Here is a 22597-nt window from a genome sequence, read left to right as displayed (position 1 = left end):
GAAAGAAAGAACAAAAGTGGGGGCAGAAGTATTAACAAATGATCTGGGATTCATTCCGTTGAGACAGCAGACTTCTTAAATTTTTATACATTGCAACCTGGTGGTTAAGTGCTGCTGGCACCAAAGGCTTCTGGGAATGAGCAGGGTGTTGGGGGTGGAGGGAAGGACCATGCCCCTGAGGCTGCAAGCCCACTTCTGCAGGGTCTGAGCTCCAAGGACGTCTCTGCGCTCCTTTGGGCTCCCCCCTGCCTTCTAAATCATCAGCTGTAAACCTTCAGGCCCTGCCTACTTTCTATTCAAGGTGTGTATGGTGGGGGCAAGGTGGCTAGCACACGGTGTTCTGGCTGTTTCTGAATAAAATGGATAGGTTCGTCAGTGTTCATGAATCCCAAGGACCAGAGCAGTGACTGGAGCCAGGGTTTTCCCATTGCTATTAAAAGGCCAGTGAGCAGTAGGCTGTCTGCTGGAAGCCTCCAGAAAATGAACACAGCAGCTAAGGAGCTGTGATGGATGGGGGCCGGTGTGCTAACAGCTGTGCAGAAGAAGGGACCCTGGGGCAAGAACAACAGGTCTGTGCTTCGCAGACCACAACTGGGAATGTGCAAAAGGAAGTTTTCTTTGTTTCTTTGTGAAAGAACTGAGCAAGGCTCTCAACAGGGATGATCTGCTTTTGAGCTTTTATGCACCAATTATAAGAGGCCAAGCCCCAATGCCCGTGGCACATTTGCCAACACCCATTGGTCAAAGCGTCATGCGGCCGAGCCCATATTCCAAGGGTGGAGGAGTGACGAGAAGTTGCAAAGTCACCCTGCAAAGGGGCACTGTGCAGGGATGGGTATAATTAATCGTTTTAGCCGTCTTTACAAACAATCTACCACAGACGGGCTCTTACCTCCAAGATTATTTGAGATTATTTGAGATTATTTTTGTCTCACTCCAGTTCATCGTCCAAGATGGCTCGAAGTGAACTGAATGGGGGCACTGTTATAAGTGATGGGAGTGGGGAATTGGGAATACTGATACAAGGCATTGTTACCTGTGATGCGGTATACTGTTGTTTGAAAGTGGACTTGAATTAGTTGTAAATGCATATTGTAAACTCTAGGGCCATGGCTAAAAATACTTTTTAAAGAAATGTAATTGATATATTAAGAAAGAAGATAATTTGGAATCATAGAAAATGCTCAGTTAAAACCAAAGAAGGCAGGAAAGGGGAGGAGGATGTTTTTAAAGCACCAAAGATTAAGAACGACAAGTAGAAGACAGGTACAAATATGGTAGTCATTAATTCAACCAAATCAATATTCACTTTAAATGTGAATCATCTAAATATACCAATTAAAAGAAGAGTTTTATCCACTGACAGAGTAGATTAAAAAACAGTATCCTACTACATAGGTATTGTTTACACACACAAAAACATTTTAGGTGGTTTAAAAGATCACTCTAGGGCCATTACAGTGGTGCTACCGTAAGCCCAAAGGACAAGCTCCAAGTTCTCTAAAATGGTATTTAGTGGTTTTTACAATCTGGCCCCCACCTGCCTACTCGACACCACTCACCCTGCACTCCAGAAGCCTAACTAATTGCACATTTATACCTCCATGCCTTTTCACCTTCTCCTCCCTCCACCTGGAAATCCTTGCTCTTTCTTTGTTCACTTAATAAATATTAGTGGACTTACATTATGTAAGAATTTAATTGACAAAAAGTATCTTGCTGAGGGGCGCCAAGGTGGCTCAGTACGTTGAGCGTCTGACTTCGGCTCAGGTCGTGATCTCACAGATCGTGGGTTCGAGGCCCATGTCGGTCTCTGTGCTGACAGCTCAGAGCCTGGAGCCTGCTTTGGATTCTCCCTGCCCCTCCCCCGCTCATACTCCATCTCTCTCTCTCTCTCAAAAATAAACATTAAGAATTTTTTTAAAAATTAAAAAAATTATCTTGCTGAAAGAGAGAAAATTTTAGACACTGCCAGTGATGCTGAGAAGGATTCTAGTATCAAAAGTGTACTTTCAACTGTATGTCAGCTTTTACCTTTTATGCCAACCCTGGATCCTCCCTCTTCCTGCAAGGCATCATTCCAGCGTACTACTTAAGTGTCCTTCAAGACGGGCAGACAAGGTGCCTGCTCATAAAGCTTCCTTGGATGTCTCAGGCTGTTGTTTTCCCCTCCAAGTTCTTACAGCAGTTTGTGTCTCTGTCTTTCCTGGCACTGCCCCACTGTGTGGTGATTATTTATTTCAGGTAGACTGAGAGATCCCTGGAAGGAGAGAGACCATCTTGTTCAGCTTTGTACTTTCTTGAGTCCCTCTCTCCTGCCCATGCTCAAGTACAGTAGCTGGAACCCAAGGGGGGATCATAGTAGCACGGGTGGATGGGTAAGGGGATGGGTGAATGAATGGACGGATGTGATCTTATTTGAGTTCCCCCAAGGCAGACCCAGTATGAGGACTTGGATGCAGGTAGTTTCTCTAGAGGTGGCCCTACAGAACCGAAATGGGGTGGGGGGGAGGGACGGGGGGGTGCTTAATCCCACCGACTTGGGATTCCTCCATAAGGAGGAACCTATTGGCTCAGAGGGGTCTCACAGCTGAATAAGGAGCCAAGATATTGTGAAACTCTTCCCATCCCCCCTAGTTTGATGGTAACTGTCCTACTCTCCTGTACTTCCCAGTCTCTTCCACCGCAACTAAGCAATTTCCTGTGGTGTGGGGAAAGCCCTCAGGAAGCCCATCAACAGCATCTGCTACAAATGTACATGTACCAGAAGATGGAGCCCTCAGTAATATTGAGCGTTAGATTGAGAATGTTTTCCCAAGCCCATTCGAACCTGCACACACTGTTTTCATTGCAGATGGTCAACAATTACCTACTTACTTGCTATCTGAAGTGCTGCACTCTGCCCACGGTGTGGTTCAAGTGGAAAGGTGTTTAGTCCTATGCCCCCCACACCCTGGGGGATAGTGTGTCTGTCACTCTGACCAACGGTCTAAGCCACTGATGTTATGTAGTACAGCTCCACACTCCGCTCAGCAAATGGTCACTATGTTCTCAAGGTCCTTCCCACCCACATAAAAATTCCAAGAACAGGATGGATCCCCAACAGGGAATCACCTCCCAAGCACCATCATACAAATGACAAAGAGCTTAAACATGGATGTCCAGGAAGGAAGTGCCATCTTGTTACAACAAAGCTGTACGGTTTTGCTGATTTTCCTTCTAGATCTGATGGTCTTTCCAGCTGTGTGGAAACTATATAAGGAGGAGATAAAGAGCAGTTTGGGGTGGTGGAGGGAAAGAGAAAGAGCTGTGTAAGCACGGTTAATAGAATTGCTGGGTTGAGACATTTTCTATTGTTTTGTTTTTCTTTTGCATTTTAGGATACAACAGAGGAGGGTTGGAAGTATTACTCGAAGAGTGCCTGGGTGGCGCAGATGGTTAAGCCTTTGACTCTTGATTTTGTCTCAGGTTATGATTCTGCCTTGGGATCCCTGCTTGGGATTCTCCTTTCTCCCTCTCTCTCTGCCCCTCACCCCTCATCCCCTGCCCCTCCCTGTGCAAGTGCTCTCAAATAAATAAACTTAAAAAAAAAAAAAAAGGAAGTATTACTCGAAAAGGAATTCTTTTAAGCTGAGAAAGAAATCCAGTGTTGTTTTGACTTTGTATTTTTCTTGTTAGTTAACTGGAAACATTTACTCACCTGGAGCTTGGACAAGGATGTTGGACAGAAGTTCAGCAGAGCACTCTGGACTGGAGAGAACTTCCTTCAGTAGACAGTAGGCATCTGAGCTAAAAAGTTCTTGGAAGAAAGCAGAACCTGCCCCAGGGTTCTTGTTTGGGAGTGCTCCAGGGGAGCTGAGGCGAGCAGGGGGAGGGGCTGAACAAGGATGTGGTTAGCTCAGCCTGTCCCCCTTGAGGGAAAGGGGCTGACCTTTAATGTTTATTTATTTATTTTTTATTTATTGAAAGAGTGGGGGGGGGATGGGAAAGGGGTAGAGAGAGACACACACACACACAGAATACAAAGCAGGCTCCAGGCCCTGAGCTGTCAGCAGAGAGCCCACTGTGGGGACATCTTGACCTGAGCCCAAGTCGAAGTCGTTCACTTAACCGACTGAGCCACCCAGGCGTCCCAGGGCTGACCTTTAAAATCTCACGTCATTCAGTCATTGGTCGGGTTTGTGGGTGTCAAGGTGGCTTGTAATCTTGAGGAATGTTGAGGTGGGGGTGGCTCCTGTTCCTGTGGGAGGGGGCAGCTGTGTCCCATTGGCAGCCAACACTCACAGCAGGCGAGGACAGGTACACTTGCTCTGTGAAGGGATCTGAGTGGACCACCAGCAGCATCCACCACTGGAAGAAACACCACACCTGCTCCACATGAATAGCCGACACCAAGAAACACATCCAAGTCACCATAAAGCAAGGTTCATTATGTGATCTTGGCATTGACACTGCTGGTTCCCAGCTTATCATAAAAGCTGGGTTCCCCAACTGCTTTCTCTCGGTTTCCTGTGGGTGAAATAAGATCCCTTACGTCCTTCCCATCCATTAGATTCTGATATTTTAATGATTCTAATCAATAGAAGACTATCTGGCTCTATTGAGCTTTCCAGGTTGAAATGTGTGTTTCTGAGCTACTGCTTATATGTGCCTGGGTCTTTTAAACTGAGAACCAAAGCCGGGGTGGGGGGAAAGGTAGCTTGCTACATCCAAAAGGAATCAAATCCAAGCTCTCTTAAGTGGAGCATGAATCAGAAACATAAATGAGAAGCAGATTTATATACTTCCCCAAACTACCGAAACAAAGAAAAGCCTGCACGTTGAAAGAATCTTGAAATTTTGGTGCAGTTTCACTTGGTTTGAGTCACTCGTGGACATTTGTCTCCAATAAGCAGCTGATTCAGTTCCGTCATGATGTTCTCACATCTCTGTTCTATTTCTTCACTCTTCACTCAGAATCTCCTTGGTTACCTTTTCAATTTGCCCCTTCAAGGTGGAGGAGGGAGGGTGCGCAGGGGGCTAGTTTTCGAATCTGCTGAGTGTATAGACAGGGAAAGGGTTGGTGGGAAGAAATGATTGTTTTTCAGCCGCAAGCTTCTCTGGTTGTTTTTCTTTCATATTAAAGAATGAAATTCACTCCTTCCCGCCTCTCTTGTCCTCGTCACTGCTCCCGGAAGCAAACCACACTGAAGTCACTTTGGCATTGCCATATACCCTCCACATTCCAGGCATGGTCCTGGGAAACTGCAGGGGAGTAGATCACAGTCGTCTCTGCAGCTCAGGCCACGCGCAGTCCCAGGCGGGTGCCAAGGGAACGGAGACGGGCTTCATTTTCCCGAGGACTTCCAGGCGGCACTGATACTGCAGCTGGCAGTCAGTGATGTCTCCCTGGGCTACAAAGGGACACGGGGCCTGCTGTTCATTCTGGCAGGATCTCGTCAATTATTTTACAAGGCTGTCTCAGGATGACTTCCCCCTCTTTCCCTTGAAATATTTGCTTACATACATTTTCTCACTTTTCTTTCCGCCTTCCCACCCTTCCCACATACACACTCAGAAATAGCTCACTTCTCTAGAGTGGCGGGCTGGGGCTCCCAGCTCTCTAGGCAGGGCTGTCGAAGCCTGTGGTCTCTCCCTGGAGCTGGCAAGCCGCCGAGGAGGGAGAGAGGGCTCTGGCCTCGAACCAAAAACGTAATTACTGACATGCTTAGCATCCATTGACTCTTCTCCTATGAGGGCGTTGCTAATGAGATAATCCACCACAGAGGACTTTTCCTGTATTGACGTTGCAGAGAGAAAGAGAGCGAGAGACAGAATGGGGACCCAAAGATTCAAAGCCCCAGGAATGGGCTCAGGTCGCCCTTGGGAAGATCCACGAAAAGTGCGAGCAAAGCCTACGCCCTTTGACCTAGCAGAAGTCTAGACTTAAGTACCCATACTCATAGCATGCACTCTCATCACAAAAATCCGAAACAACAGCAAAAAAAGTAGAAGAAGAAGAAGAAAGGAAGGAACGAAGGAACGAAGGCAGAAAGCAAGAAAGCAAGATTAAATGTTTGACTCTAAAATTAAGCCAACTCACATAGTTCTAAGCCCTGGCCAGAAACCCATGCTCAGATGAGAGATATGCCCAATGACATCTGAGGTCCGCAACTGCGTGGGAGATGTGTGGGGATGCCGGGTGCATTCCTGGCACATCGCTGGTGGAAGTGCAAATGCAAGTGATGACGATAAAGTGAATGCTGAGGGTCGGGTGGGGACCATAGTGCGTGAAGGACTGATGTCAGGTACAGGAGGCACCTGCTGCCGCATTTGCCCCAGGTAAGTTTAGCCACATGTAGGAAAATGGCCAGGGTTGCCAAAAGCTTCTCTCAAGAGGAGCCTAAAATTCAAAATTTTATGGGGCGCCTGGGTGGCTCAGTCGGTTGAGCGTCCGACTTCAGCTCAGGTCACAATCTCACGGTTCGTGAGTTCGAGCCCCGCGTCGGGCTCTGGGCTGACGGCTCGGAGCCTGGAGCCTGCTTGCGATTCTGTGTCTCCCTCTCTCTCTGCCCCTCCCCCATTCATGCTCTGTCTCTGTCTCAAAATAAATAAACATTAAAAAAAAATAAATAGGGGCGCCTGGGTGGCTCAGTCGGTTAAGCGTCCGACTTCGGCTCAGGTCACAATCTTGCGGTTCGTGAGTTCGAGCCCCGAGTCGGGCTCTGGGCTGATGGCTCAGAGCCTGGAGCCTGCTTCCGATTCTGTGTCTCCCTCTCTCTCTGCCCCTCCCCCATTCATGCTCTGTCTCTCTCTGTCTCAAAAATAAATAAACATTAACAAAAATTTTTTTTAAATAAAAAATAAAAAATAATTTCAAAATTTTATGTGGAATCTCTGATTTTTCAATACCTAAATAGTTTTCAACACCGTACAGGCCAAATAACATGCCAGTTATGAGTTGGATCTGGCCTGAAGCCTTTGAGATGATTCTCACATGTGAATAAAAGCCGCAAAGAGAAAGTCCTGATGTCCATGAACTTTGCAGACCTTCACAGGGATTATATGCACCACTCCAAGGAGATGCCGGAGACATTACTTACATTACCTGCCGGTAGGATTCTCCAGTGATACTGCTGGACTCACAGACACTGAAGGGAACCAGACCTGCAGCGTGAGGCTGTGTTTCTCCATCAGGCCAGGATGACTCAGGAAGCTGGCCTTGGGCTGAGCCAAAGACACTGCAGACTTGCTCACTAAGAAACGGCCTGACGCCTGTGCAAGTGGTACAGGGGACAGTCCTCCACCCGCAGCCACCCACTGCTCAGTGGTTGGTCAGAGAGCAGCGTGACCCTCTAGTGTGCAGATTCCATGTGGAATCCCAATATCCGACTGATACGTGACAGGACTGAGGAGCAGAGGTGCCCCCAGTGAGCCCCTCCTACTGTCCTGTAGACACAGTCTGGAGCCCCAGAACCTCACCCAACATGCAGCCAGGAAACTTGCTCCAGCCCCCCAGTCCCTTTGGAAGCCTGCAGCCCTCCCTATGATTTCTATGAATTCTCAAGCCTTGTGTTCTCAATGCCTCTCAGGGTTGCCTCTGCTTTTGCTCAGTCTCTACAGTTGCCGAATGTTTTAATAGATTCTCCTGAGGACACAAATGAACGTGGTCAACACTTTCCTTTACCTCTCAGGCATCCTCCTTCTTCCTCTGTCATCAGGAGGAAAGCAAAATCCCTCCCCATGTGGCATGCATAGCAACATGGCAAGCATCATGTTTTCGAGTGCTTGCACCTGCCCTTGAGGCCTCACCTGCTCCCCCCAGCTACTGATCCAAGGGCTATACTCAGGAGCGGCTTTGTGGGCCTGTGACCCATGCAGTTGCTTGGGACCCCACACTAAAAGGGCCCCGAACTGGTTTAAGCCTCTGTTGTCACCATATAGAAGTTGTTAATAATTTTTGAATGAAAGCATCCACATTTTCTTTGCATTGGGCCTGGCCAATTATGTAGTCCGTCTTGCTGTACTTGTCTAAACCACACAGTGCCCTAGGAGGAATGGTAGCACACGATAATGGCCTCTAGTCCCATACCCTTCACTGGGCCCCAGTCTCTTCACCTATGAAATGGTCAGGGAGCAAGAATTCCTGTCCCCTTCAAAGTCCTTCTAGCTGGACTAAGATGCAAATTGACATGAGACTGGAGGTTAACGGGGGAAATCAAATTTCATAGCATATGTACAGGGAATCCACAGACATCGAAATTCCAAAGACAGGTGCAATGAGGTGGTTATGTCATCCCAAACTAAGAGAAGGGGACAAGGGTCTGGAACTTCAGAGAGAAGGAATACAATTCACAGGAAGGTAAAAAAAAAAAAAGAGTAAATGTTTGGTAAACACATGTTTGCTGGGCCACTCAGAAACAATGGGACATAGAGGACAGATCAAATAGGGCTTAAGAAAACCAAAAACCAAAAACCAAAAGGCAGGCCTTGCCAGGTTCCTCCCCTGTCCACCGTACCTAGTTCATACAATGAACTTGTCTATGGTGATGGCACTCTTCCTGGAGCAGGTCTTCTATCTAAACTCTTTTAGGCAGTTGTAGGGGAGATAAAGAGTTTTTCGAGAATCCGCTATTTTTTAAAAAAATGTTTGTTTGTTGATTTTAAGGGGGGGGCAGGGAGAGAGAGAATCAGAAGCACACTCCATGCTGTCAGCACAGAGCCCGATGAGGGGCTTGATCTCACGACCCTGAGACCATGACTATGGGATCATGACCTGAACCAAAATCTGCAGTCGGATGCTTAACCAACTGAGCCACCCAGGCACCCCTGATTGCTTTTTAACTGAAAGTAATCTTCTTGCAGAAGTGGCCCGTCCGGGGGTGACCTGCCTTTGGTCCCCAACAATGGTAATACCAATCTCAAAGGACACTTGCAGGGATTAGCTGTGACCATGAATGGGAGGGGTGGCACAGGGCCGGGCACAGTGCAGAAGCTGCCATTACCGGTTCCCCTGGGCCCTGCGGGCAAAGCAGAAAAGAGCTATGATGGGGAAGATGTGGGTGCAGGGGCCACATGCAGGTGGCCCACGCCACAGGGGGCGGGGCTTGAACTGCAGGACCCTTGAGGAGGCTCCCTGTTAATAAAAAAATACCCTTTACTGAGAACATATTGCACACCAGGCACTTTCCATTTATTATAACTCCTCCGTACAGCTTTCTGAAAGATACACAATATGTGACGTTCCCATTCTATAGATGGGAAACTGAGTCACAGAGGGCAATTTACTCAGGTCCGGAGTGCTGAGTTGCAGGACTGAAATCTATCCGGACCTCATTCTGTCTGACTGGAACCCCCCTGCTCTTTCTGCTCTGCCATGTATGGGGAACAAAAGTACAGGGTCACGGCCTCCTCTTTGAGCCTGGGAAACCATGCTGCCATTCCTGTCATGAAGAAGCTCACAGCCTTGGCTCAGCAGGTCTACAGCAGATATCTGGCCAACGAATGACAAGAATGACCAGAAGGGAGAGAAGTGCGGTGACCACATCACTGAGCATCCAAACCAGGACCCTTCTGAGTTTGGACACAAGGACCAACAAGGACCGTAGCACGTACAATGGGGCATCTGGTTACCCTGGAGAGAACTGAGCTGACTGACATTCTCATTATTCCCGGGAGATTTACTTTTTCATTGTTTAAAGATTCTCAGAAGATATCCAACATATCTTTTTTTTTTTTTTTTTTTGGTTCTTTTCTGGGCTGACCTCTCCTCCAGTCGGTTCCTGAATTCTGCACAAGCCACTCACAGTGGAGGGTTTTCTGCCCACCGGCCAGGCTCTGTGTCTAGTTGGCCCTCACTCAGCCCATGTGCACAGCTCCCCACCCCAAACAGGGGGGCCGCGCTGGGCACAGTGGCTTGCCATTGGACTGTTTCAGGGTGGGATGGCGCCCCTGTGCCTCCTAAGCTGAACTTCCAGGCTGATCTGTTGCTCTAGGGTAAAACACTCATTCGGTCTTCCACAGAAGGCAGAGAATTCACTTGTCTTGTACTCACTACTGCCCAGGAGACAATGCAGCCTGCTTCCAGGCCCACTGCAGGAGGCCAGAGATAGTGATGTTCAAAGAAGTTTCCAGTTTCTGGATTGTTTTTCTTCCCACAAATTTAGCTTTTTAAAATTTCACATGTAGAGAAAAGTTGCGAGACTAGGACAAGGAACACGCATGTACTCTTTACTTAGAGTCACTGATGCTAAACTTTGTCCCTCCACCACCTCCACTTGGGAGCATACATGCAACGCTTATTGAGAAGTAACACCTGTGAGCAATAAAAGCGAAGAAGCAGGATTGAGCAGCAAGACCATCCACTTGGTGTGCAAGTGGCCCAAGTTTTGGGCAACCTAAAGGAGCGTTCCAGAGCAAAGAGTGGCCATTAGAAGAGTTCTGTGCTGGGCCAGATGGTCAGGCCCTAGAGTACTCTCCATGCTCAGTCATCAGCTGGGCATGAATAGATGGGGGGCCTGGGCTCACTGCATCCTCCTAGCTGAGGGCAAGTCCTTTCTTGAGGGAAGATCCAAGTGCAGCCCCATAGCTGCCAGAGGGCCCCACCTCAGGCTCAGTGGGCCCACAACCACACACAACTGTACCAGAGTCTTGGGGACACCTACAACATTTCCTGTTTGCACACAGCCCCAAATGTCCCTGACACAGGGAGCAGAAGTGATGGGTGCCGGCCTGGAGGGTACAGCACTCGCCTCTGCACCCGAGCTACCCAGTGAACACTTGCAGCTCTGCCTGAGGGCATTTTGGGGCATGGGAGCATGTTGTGTGTATAGACAGTGGAGGCCAGAAATGCCGCAGAGTTGCTGACCCTGGAAGCAGCCCTTGAAGAGCAATAGGACTGAGTATGTCCTGAAGAGTGTCTCAGAGACCCCAGTGGGACCAGGCCTTGGTCGCCTTCCATGGAGACCTGTGGAGAAAAGCGCCCTGTAGGAACCCGCTTCTGCGCCCTGACTCACTTCCCCAATCCCCTCGAGGGCCTTCCTTGGATCTCCCCCCAAATTAACCACTTGCACTTGAATTTCTTATCTCGGGGTCTGCCTCTTGGGGGACCCGACTGAAAGATATGCCCACGTGTTTGCCATTTTGGAGTCGTGCCAAAGTGAACGGCTGCAAAGGAGGCCAGGCAGAGGCTAATCAGCAAGCCAGCGTGTGGGGCTAGCAGACCATGTGGCTGCTCGCCTCACCCAGGCCTGGTTGCTTCCATGAGGTCTGAAGGAGGCGCTTACGCTTGTCCGTCTTACGCTGTGACATCTGATAGATGTCAGAGCACTGACACCCAGCAAGTGACTCTCAGTGGGAGAAGAAGGGGAGTTTGTCGAACACAGCTCAGAATCACCTTCCTGATGGGCTGATTAGAGTCATAAATGTGGGGCATTTAGCCCTCACCGTCTCGGACATCCCCAGTGGGATTTGCCCGGTGCCACTCGGGATCTAGTTTGACCTCTCTCCCTGTTTACTCTCCTTACTCCTTCCCGGGATCGTATCCCAAATGAACAACTTTGGCCCATATCTTTGTCTCTGGGTCTACTTTCAGGGAAACACAAACTAAGATGTCCCCACTTTTCAGATGAGGAAACTGAGGCAGCGAGGCAGCGAGGAATCTATTCAAGGTTGAACAGCTGTGATTGTAGCCCCGGGCAGTCTGGCTCCGGAACCTGAGTTCTTAATCTCTAGTGCGGGGGCTCTGGAGCGGAGCCAGGCGCTAGAATCATCCAGAGGGTATGCTAAACCCAGATTGCTGGGCCCCACCCTCACTGCCCAGAGTTTCTAGGGTCTAGGTGAGGCCCTAGAATTTTCATTCCTAACCAGTTTCCGGTAATATCATTGATGCTCCCACACCACACTACGAGAACCACTGCTATCACATTTAAGCCTCAGTAATTAGGGCCCCTATCATCCTGCTGACGGAAATGCTGGTTAAAATGGACCCATCTTGTCAAGATGGTGGGGCCTGTCCCTGTGCAGGTTGCACGCCCCAGTGTGGCTATTACCCTCCACGGCGTGCTCACACGCATCCTCTCCACACTCTGTGGAGGCACAGACGCTCCTACCACGCCTTGTGGTACGCTGACACTCTTGCCACATTCTGTGACGTGCTCCTCCACTCTACATCTGCACTCCAGCCCGTATTGTTTGAGTGCCCTCTGGCAGGCATTGTGCAAGCCACTGCAGGCATACAGAAACCTGCAAGAACAATGTCTCCTCTCAGAGAATGTGGGTCCAGCCTAGGGCGGAGCATTCGAAACCCAGTCCAAACTGTGATACTAGGCAATTTTCAAGACGGTGGAGAATCTGAAGCCCGCGTTAGTACCTCAGAACAGAGAGGCCAAGGACCGGAAATTCACCAAATCCGTCATCAGAGGGAGCGGGAAGTCGAGCCTTGGCGTGGTGGCCACAGGACTGTGGCGAACTGTGGGCACTGCTCTTGGTTGCGCGACTCCTGTGTTATCTGCAGGTAATGAGCAGAGCTCGTGGGGCTGCGTCGGAATGAGACTCCGTCAGAAAGCCCAAGTCTCTTGCAGGTTTGATACTGACATTGGAACTCGTTACTCTACAGTCTTCATTGTGCTGGCAAAAGGAGATTAATTCATGGGATGAAAAGAAACCACATTAATGGACGGGACAATATAAATTTGTATTCAGTGAGGCAAATCAGCAGTGCTCCACAACTACCAGAGCGGGAGGCAAAGAATGGCATGTTAAATTACTCCTGTCTTGGGCTGTCAATTTAAAACACCTTTTGTGCATTCTTTTCTTTGACCAAATACATGTGCATTTCATGCACAGTGTGAAGGCAATGCCTGCTAACCTGCAGCGCTAGCCCCTCCCCCAAATATAAAGGGTTCAATAGCAAAGGCTTGTAAGTTTAAACAGAGTTGCTTTTATTGGAAGCATTTTCGTGTATAAATATAAGGTAGCTATTAATGTGTGTTGTGTGCATGTGTGCGTGACTTAGTTGCAATTAAAAAAAAAAAGAAAGACTGCAGTGGTTTGAATGATAATGATTTGCAACTAAAAACCCATTAGCCCTGTCTATGCCTGATGCTAAATATACCAAACGTCAGGATGTGGTGGACGGGAAGGACAGCCTTAAAATAGTTCCTTTGAAAATAGCCCCTCCGGACAGTTTTTCTCCACAGATCTATCTCCTTGACATATATTCCTGGGAAATAAAGCCATGAACAGGGTATAGGGTCAATTCTACAGAGGGAGGAACAGATCTGATTCTTTCACAGTGTGAGACCCCGGGGATTCCAGGCCAGGGGTCCCCACACCTGGGGCTGCCCTCCAAGCCCTGGTCCCAGGACACCTGGATCACTGCCCCCTCTCACGCTGGCGAGACAGCTGACCTCACGGTCAGGTGCAGGTCTGCTGCAGTCCTTCTCTGAAGCTGTTAATATGCAGCATCTAATGTGCAGATAGGGCCAGGAGAGGATAAACAGGCTTCAGGACTTCAGGGTAAACAGGGGGCTGAAGGACTCCCCTCTGAAGGGAGTTACTTGAAGCGGTTAGGGGCTTGGCCAGGCTTCCAGCTTCTGGCCTCCACCTTGCTTTTCCCGGGGGCTCTCTCTGCTGCCCTGTGCCCACGCTGCTGGCTTCATAGCAGGCTCTGAGTGCCAGGGAATTCACTTCCCATAGGGGCAACCCTCACCTGAGGAAGGGTTGCACAAATACTCCAGCAACTTTGCCGTCGGGTGAGACAGATCCGAGGCATATGTTTTACATTTATTCTTGGAGTTGCTCAAAGGAATAAAATTCCAGAGCCGTCCAGTGGTAACCTGGCCGCTCCACATCCTTTATTGACTGCCTTCACTCCCGCATCTTGCTTCACCAGTGCCCTCCTGGAATTTCCTGGTCTCACTGCCCAAATAAGCTATTTGTACATGAGTCTCATCGCAAGGTCTGCTTCTGGGGGAACCCAAAGCAGTGCAAATGTACGACTTCTATTAGAGCTATTCCAAGTCCTTATTTACTTATTTTTCCAGAATACAGATGAAAACCATAAGGGAAAGTGCCACATATTTGATTTTTATATGCTATAATTATATAATGTATTATGCCTATTATAATTATGCATATAGTTAGGTATCATGACCTAATGGTAGAAGCTGGGAATTTGATTGATGGAGAGGAAAGACGTTTAGCAGAAACAGAACAGCATCTGCCTCTAGATAGTTTCTCTACGTTTTCCTTACGTTACAAGGGTTGCTTTGGTTCTTATTCGGCACCCAGGGAACTCTAGTAGGTCCAACAGGCCCACTAGGAAGGTTTCTGTATAAAGATTCTTTTGCCAGGGGTTGAGGAGCATAAAGACTTTGGGACTATTGGTCCAGACGAAGAACCAGGCTCGGAAAGGACCGAGGCTGCCCCTTCACCCTCCCTGGCATGCCGGCCATGTCCCAGAGGCGGGACTTGGCTCATGGGCTGGCGGCAGCAGTGGCACTTGGGAACTTGCTGGAAATGTGGGTTCTCAGCCTCATCTGTAGACCTACTCATCAGGAGTTGCATTTCAGTACACTCGATCTTAGCAAAAAGACCGAGAAGCGATTGGAGTTGCATTTCAGTAGACCCCAGGTGCTCTGTGAGCCATCTGCCTCTGGAAAGGGGATGAGGCAGAACTGGAAGGTGGGAAAGACTGGGCTATTGCTTTTAACTGGGTGGACACATGACTTTAACAAAAATGTAAAAACCACTATTTAGAAAGGGAAATAGATGTTTGAGAATGCAATGTAAAGGTATAAAGTATAAAAACAAAAGACCTAAAGGTTTTAAAAGACGCAATATGTGTGAAGGCAGAGAGAGGGCAGAGGACTAGAATACATTGGCCAAGTGCCCGATCTTTCCTATAGAGAAGAAATGCTATTTAGAAGAAATGTGGATAACTACTGGGAAAAAAAAAAATGAGAGCAGAATCATGTTAAAGTTCTTGGTTCCAGGAGCAGTATTAGTGGAGAAGTGATGGCCAGGAAAGGCTTTTATTTTTTATTTTGGGCTTTTCTGTACTGTTTGAACTTTAATTGGCATATGCATACATTATTTCCTTTGTTACTTATAACACGGAGTCTTAAAAGAAGAAGAGAGCTAAGTAAAACATTGGTACAAGGGCAAGAGGGTTCTTTAGAATATAAAAGACTTGGACGTATTTATAGGTAGACGATAACAAAATTAAAAGACACTAAGGATAGAAGAAAAAAAGTGGCAGATAGAGCTTGGTTTTTTAATCGTGTCTGTGCCTCTGCCTGAACCTCCGAAGAACCTTGGTTGGAACTTTTTATTTTTTCCCCTGAATCCCAGAACATCACTACACAACTTTTCTTTCTTAAAATTGATTCTTTTCTTTCTCAATTGCAGAAGTCACCTCCACCTCCCTTCCTCAAAAATCATCGATGTTGTTAGTTGGGCACGTTTTGTTCCTGTGTTGGTTAGCCAACATACAAAACAACATTCTGGTGGCAGACAGCAACAGACATTTCTCGCTTCATGTCTAGTGTGGTCAGTTTGGCAGCCCTACTCATTTTGACCAGGTTTGCCCACAAGTCAGGGGGTCACCTATCAGCCAATCTAGGATGGCCTCGTCTGGGAGAACTGTGGAGACTGGACTCTCCTCCCCCAGCAGGCTAGCCTGGGTATGTTCTCTGAGTAATGGAAGAGGCCTGGGAGCAAGCCAGCCCCCTGGCACCAGTCTCTCTCAAGCTTCCACTCGCATCAAAATTATCAACAGCCCACGGATTCAAAGCAAATCACATGACTGAAGTCAGAGACAGAAAGGGATGGGGAAACGAAGACACATAGCAAAGGGTACAGACACAGGAAGTAACGAAGAATCAGGGCCTTCACTGCAATGAATCGCACCACTAGATTAGGAGCCGACAAGTTATGGACCACAGGCTGAATCTGGCCTACCACCTGATTTTGTAAATAAAGTTTTATTGAAAGACAGCCATGCTTATTCATTTATATACTGTCCATGGCTACTTTTATACTATGATGGGAAAGTATTTACAACAGAAGTAATATTTTTAAACAAGATGTTTGTTTATTTTGAGAGACAGAGAGAGGCATCATGAGTGGGAGAGGGGTAGACAGCAGCGGAGGGATAGAGAGAGAGGGAGACAGAGAATCCCAAGCAGGCTCTGCACTTATCAGCACAGAGCCTGACACGGGGCTCTAACCCAAGAACCATGAGATCCTGACCTGAGCAGAAACCAGGAGTCCGATGCTTAACCACCTGAGGCACCCAGGTGCCCCACAGCAGAAGTAATATTAACACAAGTATTTACCACTAGGCCCTTTATAAAAGAAAAATATGCTAACTCATGTTCTAGACCTTTTTCTAATCATTTATACACACACACACACACACACACACACACACATATTTATACATATGTCGTGTTAACTGGATGTTAAATGTTTTCCATAAACGGGAAGCCATAGATATTCTGTAATTTCTTTTTCTGCTTCCTTGGAGATCTTTTCATGTCAGCACATATAAATCTACCTCATTCTTTTTTAAACTTCTGCATGGTTTCCTGCCATGTGACTATACCATGGCATACTTAACCATGGACACGCTCACCCCCACCTGCCTTTTATTTTTTTCTACTATCACAAAAATAGTACAGTGGCTACCCTTACACAGGCCTCTTGGCACACACGCGGAAAGTATTTCTCTAGGATAAAAACTAGACATAAACGGAGTGGATCAAGGGTGTATCTATTATTTTCTAATACTTACGTATGGAACTTGCAAACAACCAGCAAAGATAAAGTAAGTTTAAGTGAGTACCAATACATCACTATCTACCTTTCCACCATTAGCATTTTTTGTATACTTGTTTTATGATACATCCAACCCATTTCTCTATCAATCCACTACCCCTACTAATTCTCTGATGTGTTTCCAATTTGAGAAAACCGTTCACTTCCCTCTAAATGCTTCCACTGGCATGGAGTTGACTAGTGTCAAATATTTTTCAGTCTTAATTTCTTTTTACATAAAATTCATGTACAATAAAATACTCAGATATTAAGTGAACATTCACGGAGTTTTGGCAGATGTTATGCCCCTGTCACGCTGAGATCCGTCAAAATATAGAAAATAAACATCCTTTAAGGTTTCCTCATTCCACTTCCTGGTCCCTTCCCATCCCCCCACAAAGAAGCAACTGAGTTTCCTGAATTGTTTTTCACCCTTTTGCCTGTTGAACATCATTTAAATGGAATCCTACATCCTCACCAACGTTTAGTATTATCATTCTTTTTAATTTGAGCCGATTTGGGAGATCTATAGCAGTATCTTACTGTGATTTTAAATTGTATTTCTCTAATGGCAATTGACAGCAAACGTTTTCAAGTGCTTGTTGGATAGTCCTATATTTTCTTTTGTGAGGCATCTTCAAGTCTTTTGCCCATTGTCCTCCACTATTTGTCTTTCAATTGTTTTCAACATTAACTGTGTGTGTGTGTGTGTGTGTGTGTTTACTATATTGTATCTGTGTCTTAAGGGAATTTATTTATTTATTTGTTTGTCTTATTTGAGTACAGTTGACACAAAATGTTACATTAGTTCAGGTGTACAACATAGTGATTCAACAAGTTTATACATTATGCTGTGCTCACCACACATGTAGCTGCCATCTGTCTTGATAAATTGCTATTACAGTATCACTGACTATATTCCTTACGCTGTGACTTTTATTCCCACGACTCACTCATTCCATAACAAAGCCCGTACTTCTCACACCCCTTGACTCATTTTGTCCATCGCCACCCCTTTCTCCTCTAGTAACTATCAATTTCTTCTCTGTATTCATATGTCTGATTCTGCTTTTTATTTATTCATTTGTTTTGTTTTGTTTCAAACTTCTTTATATAGGTGGAATCTCAGACCTTTGTCAGTTACATGTTTTGCAAATATTTTCTTCAGTTTGTGGCTTGCCTATTTACTTCCTTCACAGTGTCTTTTCATGATATGTTTTAAATTTTGATAAAATATAATTTTTCAATTTTTTAAAAGGTTATTGCTTTCTGTAACCTAGGAAACATATACCTACCCCAATTCATAAAGATATGCTTTCATTTTTTTTCAGAAACAATTTATGGTTTTAGCTTCAATGTTTAGGTCTAGGAGCTGTCTTGAGATAGTTTTGAAGTATAAAGTGAATTAGAATAGAATTTTATTTTTTTCCCATATGGATAACCTGCTCCATTTGTTGAAAAAAAAAATCCTCTCTACAGTGGATTATTTTAGCATCTTTGTTAAAAATCAAGCGGCTTCATAAGCTTGAATGTATTTCTGGGCTCATTGTTCTGTGTCATTGACCTAATTGCTGACCTCTATACCGGTACGACTCTGTCTTGATTGCAAGTTTTGTGGCTTTGCTATCTCTTCTCAGGTTTGCTTTGGATATTCAAGGTTATTTGCATTTGCATATAAATTTTAAAATCTAGTTGTTAATTTCTTTTTAAAAACATCTGCTTTTAAAATGGAGAGAAATCTGAAGACTAATTTAGGGCTAATTCGCATTTTACCAATATTGGATTTTCCAATTAATTAACATGATATATTTTACCAGTTATTTAGGTCTTTTAAAATTTATCTCAGCATATTTTCCAGTTTTCAGTAAAAAGTTCTTGTGCAGCTTTTGTTAACACTTATCCTAAATATTTTACTTTTATATTTTTTAAAACAATGGAATTCATTTTCTAAAATTTCATTTCCAATTATTTGCTGCTGGCACATAAAAATGTATTTCATTTTGGTATATTTAACCTTACGAAATTAACTTCTGAGTTCAATAGTTATTTTATAGACTCCTATTGAATTTATGTCATCTGAAAATGACAGTTGTATGCCCCTCTTTCCAAATATTATGTCCTTCACTTATTTTTTCTTGCCTTACTTCAATGGCTAGCATCTCTAGTACAATGTTAAATAGAAGTGGTCAAGGTGGGCATTCTTGCCCCATTACCAGTTTTAGTGGGAAATGGTCAAAATTTTACCACTAAGCATGATGTTAGCTATAGGTTTTCAATACATTGTTTTATCAGGTTGAGGAATATCCTTCTATTTCTGGTGTTCTGTGAGTTGTTATTACAGACAGATGATGACTATTGGCAAATTCTTTATCTGTATCTATTCAGATGATCACATGGGTCATGTCTTTATTTTGTTAATATGATGAATTGCAGTGATTGATTTTCTTTAATGTTACACCAACCTGGTAATCCTCAGATAAACATTACTTGGTCATGATACATTATTCTTTTAATGTAATGTTTGACCCCATTTGCTAATACTTAATTAAGGAAATATGTATCTATATTCATGAGGGATATTGGCCTGTAAATTTTGGGGGGGGAATACCTTTGTGATATTTTGGTATTAGGGTTAAATTAGCCTCACAAAATAATCTGGGAAGTATTACCTGTTCGTCTATTTTTTGACAGAGTTTGTATAAGATTGATGTTATTTCTTATATGTTTGGTACAATTCATGAATGAAACTATCTGGGCCTAAAACTTTGTGTGCCAGAGGTTTTTTTTTTTTTTTAATGATTATTTCAATTTCTTTATACTTTATAGGACTAATCAAATTTTCTCTTACATCTTATGTCCACCTTGGTCATTAGTATTTGTCGAGAAATTTGAAAGAATTTTTCCATTTTATCTGATTTGTAGGATACTTTGGCATAAAAGTGCTAATATTCTTTTATTATCCTTTTTGTGCTTGTAGGACCGGTAGCAATATCCTTCCTTTCATTCCAGATATTGGCAACTTGTGTTCTCTCCTCTTTTTTTTTTTTTTTTTTTTTGTCTTCATCTGTCTAGCTGTTGGGTTGATCTTTTCAAGAAACCAACTTTTAGTTTTGTTAATTTATTCTATTCTTTGTCAATTTTTATTTCATTGATTTCTGCTCTTTTAAATTTTAAAGTATACTGCTAATAGATTTCTAAAAAAGCTATTCTTATTCACACCTAACAACAATCTACAAGAGGATGCAATTCTCCTTTACCTGCTTTAATTTAGGATATTTATCAACATATAACATTTAAATAATTGGATTGGATAAGACTAATTCTTCATTACTTTAATTTTTATTTTCCCAATTACTCTTGAGATTGAGTGTTGTCACATGTTTATCGGTGATTTTTCTTTCCTTTTCTATGAACTGTTTATTCATAGTTCCCCATTTCTAATTGGGCTGTATTGATTTTTTTCTTGGGTTGGTAATTTTTATATACCTCTATATCAATTCATTGTTTTGCAATGTAACTGCATTTTTTAGGTCAATAGCATGCAATTTAATTTTCTTTATAACATCTTTTATCACACTATAGTTTTTTAATGTGGACAATTTTTCTTTTTCTGTGAGCTTGGGTTTTCTTTTTTTTTTTAAAGACTCCAAATACAAGTGAGACTATGAAGTATTTGTCTTTCTTTAACTCACTTCACTTAGCATAATGCCTTCAAGATCCATCCATGTTGTTACAAATGGTAGGATTTCCTCACTTTTTATGGCTGAATAATATTCCACACAGTGGAATATGTATAAGTACACAGTGGAATATGTATAGGTACACAAATATACATATACACATATGTATACACAATGGAATATATATCGATATCTATATATCTCTGTCTATATATAACAACTTCTTTATCCATTCATCCATTAATGAAAATTTAGGATGTTTCCATGTCTTAGCTATTGTAAATAATGCTGCTATAAACATGAAGGTGAAGATATCTTTTTGACAGTGTTTTCATTTCCTTTGGAAATGTTCCCAGAAGTGGAATTGCTGGACCATATAGTAGTTCTATTTTTAATTTTTTGAGAAAACTCCATACTGTTTTTCATAGTGGAAATCCCAGTCTGCAACGCACAAGGTTCCCTTTATCCGTATCCACTCCAGCATTTGTTGTCTTTTATCTTTTTTATGATGGCTATTCTAACACGTATGAGGTGACATCTTATTGTACCATATTATTGCATTTCCCTAATGACTAGTGGATGTTGAACATTTTTTCATGTACCTATTAGCCTTTAATATATTTAAATATCTATTCAGGTCCTTAAAAACCCATTTTTTAAATTGGGTTACTTGGGGGGTTTTTTGCTATTGGATTATATGTCAATCTTATCCTACGTCTTAACTCCCAACTTTCACATGTCATATTAAGTGTATCCCTTATAAACAGTATCTATCTGGCTTTATTAAGCTATTAGTCTTTAAACAGGTGAATTTAAACCATTCACAATTGTTTTGATTACTGATATGTTAGGGTTCATTTTATCTTATTTTATGTTTTCACTTTCTCATACATTTTTTGTTGTTTCTGTTTCCCTATTCTATTATTGACCTGATTGCATTTTTTGTTTTATCTTTTCTGATAGTCTATTAGATGTACTCTATTTTCTTAGTTATAATTCTGAAATTGTAACACACACACTTAAGCTTGTATTTACCTAATAATTTTTAGGTTCACTGTCTATATCCTTGCCCTAAGAAGATAAAGTATTTGGCATAGTTTTTCCTTTCTTTTTTTTTTTTTTTAACTTTTTTTTTTTTTAACGTTTATTTCATTTTTGAGACAGAGAGAGACAGAGCATGAATGGGGGAGGGTCAGAGAGAGGGAGACACAGAATCTGAAACAGGCTCCGGGCTCTGAGCTGTCAGCACAGGGGCCCGATGCGGGGCTCGAACTCACGGACCGCGAGATCGTGACCTGAGCCGAAGTCGGCGCTCAAACGACTGAGCCACCCAGGCGCCCCTAGTTTTTCCTTTCTTAATATCATTCTCATCTTCTGATTTACTTCCTCTATCAAATTTGTTTATCATCAATCATTACTTAGTCTAATGATAAATCTTACTAAGGATTTTTCTCATCAATGCTTTTTTGTATCCGATTTCTTTCTCTGTGATTCATTTTTTTTCCTTATGTAAGAATATATCTTTCAGTACTTCTTTCATGTGAAGTGAATGCTTACGTCCCTGAAGTGTCATTCCAATCCCACACTTACTTGAGAGTTTGGCATCCTGTGCCTTTACAACTTCAAAGATGTTACTCCATCACCTTCTTGTGACCCTCGTGGCCTGTAAGAAATTGATATGAATATAATCATTATTCTCTTGTAGGTAATATCTCTAGAAGATTTAGGGTTTGATTTCTTCTTTTGTGTTCTGAAAATTCACTACAATTTGTCTAAATTTATATGTGAGTGTGTGTGTGTATTTCAGTAACCCTGCTATATACTTGGTGGGCCCTTTTTATCATATTAAAATCTCATCATTTTATAGTTTATGTAAGGGAATGTTTTCCTTTTAGAGCTTAATTTTCTCTTCCTACAAACCTTATTTATTTATTTATTTATTTATTTATTTTATTTATTTTTTTTCAAGTGAAGGAAGACCTTTTATTTGGAGATGGACACATGGAATGTATTCATCAGAGATGACTTGGGATACAGAAATACATGCTTCTCTCCTCTGCATTGTATGGTACCATGCGTTATTATATCCATTAGCTTGAAAGGATCATATGAGCTGC

General features: G+C 43.8%; 1 pseudogene; it reads right to left on the bottom strand.

Annotated features, from left to right (window-relative positions):
- Nucleotides 1-5259: 5259 nt before the first annotated feature.
- The window catches only part of LOC131513026 (60 kDa heat shock protein, mitochondrial-like), a 31702-nt pseudogene continuing 14364 nt past the window's right edge, over nucleotides 5260-22597 (bottom strand).

The sequence above is a fragment of the Neofelis nebulosa genome, chromosome 5 (genome assembly GCF_028018385.1).
Source record: "Neofelis nebulosa isolate mNeoNeb1 chromosome 5, mNeoNeb1.pri, whole genome shotgun sequence".
Lineage (NCBI taxonomy): Eukaryota > Metazoa > Chordata > Mammalia > Carnivora > Felidae > Neofelis > Neofelis nebulosa.
Note: the sequence above shows the minus strand (reverse complement) of the source record. Positions and strands in the feature narration are given on the sequence as shown.